The 4,698-nt window shown below is 32.5% G+C and overlaps 1 long non-coding RNA gene across 1 annotated transcript; it reads left to right on the top strand.

The window, feature by feature from the left end:
* LOC110270490 lies at window positions 378-1,828 on the top strand. Its single transcript, XR_002360118.1, has 2 exons — window positions 378-662; window positions 1,531-1,828. It is a non-coding gene; the product is annotated as an uncharacterized LOC110270490 (long non-coding RNA).

Here is a 4,698-nt window from a genome sequence, read left to right as displayed (position 1 = left end):
ATGGTTACATATGAAATTCATTAAAAAGAATTAGATATTGTTAGTTAATTATAAAAGAATTTAATTTCTTATTTTATATAGTATACATAGATTTTGTGATTGATAGAGGTGACTGGCGACATTACTAAAATGTGAAATATGTTTGGGACAATGAACTCAGCAGCAAGATGCACGAGTCATCATAGTACAGTGCCCATGGAACTGGAATTATGTAACCGTTATAGATATCACAACACACAACAACAACAACAACGAAAGGTGGTGTCTCATGACTCATGTCATCCATGCTATCTCTGCCTTTTCATTTCAAAACCAAACCAAACACATTGCCTCGATTTCCTCAAAAAAAAAAAAAGAGAAAGGAACAACCCTCTCTCTCTCTCTCTCTCTCTCTCTCTGCTGTGTTGTGTTTTCACTGTTTCTCTCTCTTTCTCTTTCTCTTTCTCTTTCTCTCCCTGGCTGGCTATATAATAAGTGTCAGGTTCCATTCTTCACTTGTTTGTGGTCTCAGCTAAGCTAAGCTTTCCTTTCTTTGCGCCAATTTCACTATTTTCATATTAAATGCGCTCTCAAGAACCACAACCTCACTGCTGTTTCTATTCCTATGGCATTTTCCATTTCTCTCTCACCCATCTCCTCTTCATATGGTTTCTCCTACAAAGGTACCATTTTTTTAACACCCATCTTCCTTTCTTCTCTTTTTCCCCCTTTTCAGTTCCTTGTTGCTTTTGGGGTGCTTGGAGATTTCTTCTCAAGAGGTTTTGATGGTCAAGCTAGAAACTTTTTTCTTTCCTTTTCAAATGCTGTAACAAAAAAGCTGCTTTTTTTTTTTTTTTATGTTTATGACCAGCATTGTTTCTGTGGTTCGAAGAATCTCATGAGATTAGTAGTTTAGTTCTACTTATTTAGTCATTAATTCTTGTAGCTAACGCATGCATTTTTGTGTCTATGGAGTTATTCTACTTTATTGCTGGGGTCGTTCTCTGAGTAGTAGTAATAAATGAATGGAAATCACTTTCACTTTTTAGGGTGTGAGATGCAGCAACTTTAAGTCTATTAACATATATGAAGCTTAAAGACAAATAGACAATTCAGCATTTTGAAATTTCTCATAATGGATGATGGAAACTGGTGAGAAGAATATTAATTAATTGATTCAGTGTTTCACTGTTATGCCTTTTGGGGTTAATATGTATAGTGTTTTCATTCATGATGTTCCCTCTAGAAGAGTTCATGAATTTGGCAACTGCTATATTTTGCCCATACTTCCATAAAGATTTTGCTTACACATTGTTCTCCTTTAAAATAAATACTAAAGATTTTGCTTATACTAGTACTTTCAGTTGTTGGGAAATTAGTAGTGCAATTAAACTAGGGAGCAACTGAATAAGAATGTTACTGGTCTCAAAATTGTAGCAGATACAGCACTAAAACTTCATAAAATTAAATTGCAAACACACATGTAATTGTTGAATCAGTGAAGCTTCCTTGTATGAACATTTGACTTAACAACTTCTAATGCATTTTCAGGTTTGGAAAGATTAATGGCGGCATTGCTTGAAGGGATTGGAATCATGGGTTAAGCCCTTGAGTATGAAATAGGGAATGAAGCCATTGGTCCTGTTAGTTTAATTAATTAATTAATTAAGATGTATTATATATTGAGTTCTCAATTTATATATATATATTATTATTTGATGTAGCAGGGAATTATCATTTGTTCTACATCAATTTGCTATAAATAGTGAACTCTCTTAACTTTTTCAGCATATTTCCATCATTACAAAGCTAGCACACTAAGCTAGGTGTATGCAAATGCTAGTTACTAGCACCAAAGTCTCCATTAAAAAATAAATAAAAATCAAATCAAATTAAATCTCTTGTAATCTTCTGTCATTTGCATTGAGATCTTGAGTTTGCCAACTTGTAATGAGCTCTGAATGGAGCAAAAGACCAATTGGTTTTCACAAGGCCTCCTCTCTTGTAAATGAACACCATGGACTCTTGTGCACAACATAGACTCTAGTATAGCCTCATTGCCGGGTTGCTTGGAAATCAAACTCCCCTTGCTTCTAGTTGTTGAACACTCTATTAGGGATGTTATCCACCAACAAACGACTAAATTCCCATTTTGATCCCTGAAATTTATGCGACTCAATTTGGTCCCCGAAATTTAAAATTATCTATATTAGTCTTCCAAATTCAAGTTCGGGCACCAATATGATCCCTCGACTCTTTCCGGCGATGATTAGGCAAACAAAGTGCTGAGATGGCCCCTTTCTTGCCACGCTGGATGATGAGTAAACGACGTTGTTTATCCTTGGTGCCCAAACAAGTCAGAAATATCTTTGCTTTGTATATGAAGGGAGAAGAAACCATGGAAACCCAAAATAAAGTATTCTTCTTATTCTTTACCTCCACTATGCTTCATTTCTGACTTGTTTGGGCATCAAAGGTAAATGACGTCGTTTACTCATCACCTAGTGTGGCAGGGAGGGTGCCATCTCAGCATTCTGTTTGTCTAGTTATCGCCGGAAAGAGTCGAAGGACCACATTGGTGCCCAAACTTGAATTTGGAGGACCAGTATAGATAATTTTAAATGTTGGGGACCAAAATGGATAATCGCGTGAATCTCAGTGACTAAAATGGGAATTTAGCCACCAAGAAACTAACCAAAATGAATGTGGTGCTTCTAATTTGGGGGCTAGGGTTTTATATTATGGGAAGGACTAAATTGAGTCTAACTAACTAATTTGGAACATTATTTTGATCATAATGACGATGTTACTTTACTTTTGGGATGTCAAATAGGTAACTAACAATTCATGTCAGCACTAAGTTGACAATAGTTGAGTTAGGGACGAACGGAGATTTAGATTTGCGTTAGAAATTTTCATTATCTCAATACAAAAAGGCAAAAAATTTGTCCCAAAACATTTGTGGACTATTAAATGGCCTTAGTAATAAAATATATTTTTTAATTTTTTAATAATTGTCAAATAATTTTTATTTAATTTTAATTATATAATTTATCTTTTATTTTATAAATTATTATTTTATTATTCATTTGTTATGTTTATTAACAATTAGAAACAAAAATAATGAAAGAGATTTTAACCCACAACCACTTTTGCTTTGTCGAAAATCCATGGACAAACTTTTGGATTCGACCGAGAAGCCACCACTCATTTAGAAGAGAATTCACACAAACCTCCATTTGATCTGCTAGAGGAAGAAGAAAGAGGAACGCGATCAATCTCAAAATATTAGCAAATTGCATATTCCAGTGCATACATATATCATCGCTTTAAATTTGCAAAGAGAACAGTGAAATACATGGGAACTTCCCTTTTGTAATCCATGTTTCAATGGAAATTGTAAGAAAATCCTCCCTCATATCACCATCCATATTTTGCTTGTGTTTCAGCTTTGGTAAGCGTTGATACAGGCTTCAAGAGAACAACTAATACATACAAATTAGCATGGTACCAATACAATGGAATTCCCATTAGAGTCGAGTGATATTTGAATCTGGAAACAGTAAAACACCAAGCACTATATCTATAATTTAAAACATTGTCCATTATCATCCCCATTAAATTTGTTTTCTAAGAGAGCCTTATGGATTTTACTTGTCTCTCAAATAAGTTTTTCTTCTATATTCCCTTATTGTAAACCAAAAGATCAGCCCTATATTGAGCTATTGACTGCTCTCTTCTCTCTAATCATACGTGGTGTAATATTTCCAATTGATTGAATAAGAAAAAATACATATTGTCATTGTGTAACATTTTTAATAGATTAAATTTTGAAAAAATTCATATTACCAGCGCGAAATTCAATCGATTGTGTTAGACTGCCAATCGATTTAATAAGAAAAAACACATATTCTATAGCGCAATTCAATTGATTGAAATCAATTGTCTAATACATTCAATCGATTGAATTTTGAAAAAACACATATTGACGTGCGAAATTCAATCGATTGTGTTACACTTCCAATCAATTGAATTTTAAAAACTTATATTGTTGTGCAAAATTCAATCGGTTGTGTTATACTTCCAATCCAATCGATTGAATTACCAACAAACATGATGTTACTAACTTTTACGGATGTAATATAAAAATCATTGATTCGCATTGTTAAAATATCTATGGAGGTCACAATTAATTGAAAATCTATTTTGTTGTTTTTGTTTTTAATAATTAATAAACATGATAGATAGATAATAAAATAATAATTTATAAAAATTAAATAATAACTATTTGATAATTATTAAAAAATTTAAAAATTATATTTTATTATTAGGACCATTTAATAGTCTAAACCTTATGATACTAAACAAAAATAATTATAATATCTAATATCCAAAAGTACGTATTTATGGACATCTAACTCAATTTAATTTAACGGTGACAAACAACTTGTCGAAGCAAAATGTCGAGAATATAAGTGAAATCATACAAAAATCGAAGAACAATAAGATGAATTTCGTCACAAATTATGAGTTAAGGTGTTCAAAAATTATATCTTGCGCAATCTTCAACAAGATAAGGTTACGATTGGATTGCTAAATGCACTCTTAATAGGCTTTGTTATGGGTTGTTGTTTCTTCAATATTAAATTTACATTGAGGTATATAAAGATGCAATTCCGCTAGAGAATCAACAAGTTATAGCCAACAGTGCATTCATAA

The sequence above is a fragment of the Arachis ipaensis genome, chromosome B03 (assembly GCF_000816755.2).
Source record: "Arachis ipaensis cultivar K30076 chromosome B03, Araip1.1, whole genome shotgun sequence".
Lineage (NCBI taxonomy): Eukaryota > Viridiplantae > Streptophyta > Magnoliopsida > Fabales > Fabaceae > Arachis > Arachis ipaensis.
Note: the sequence above shows the minus strand (reverse complement) of the source record. Positions and strands in the feature narration are given on the sequence as shown.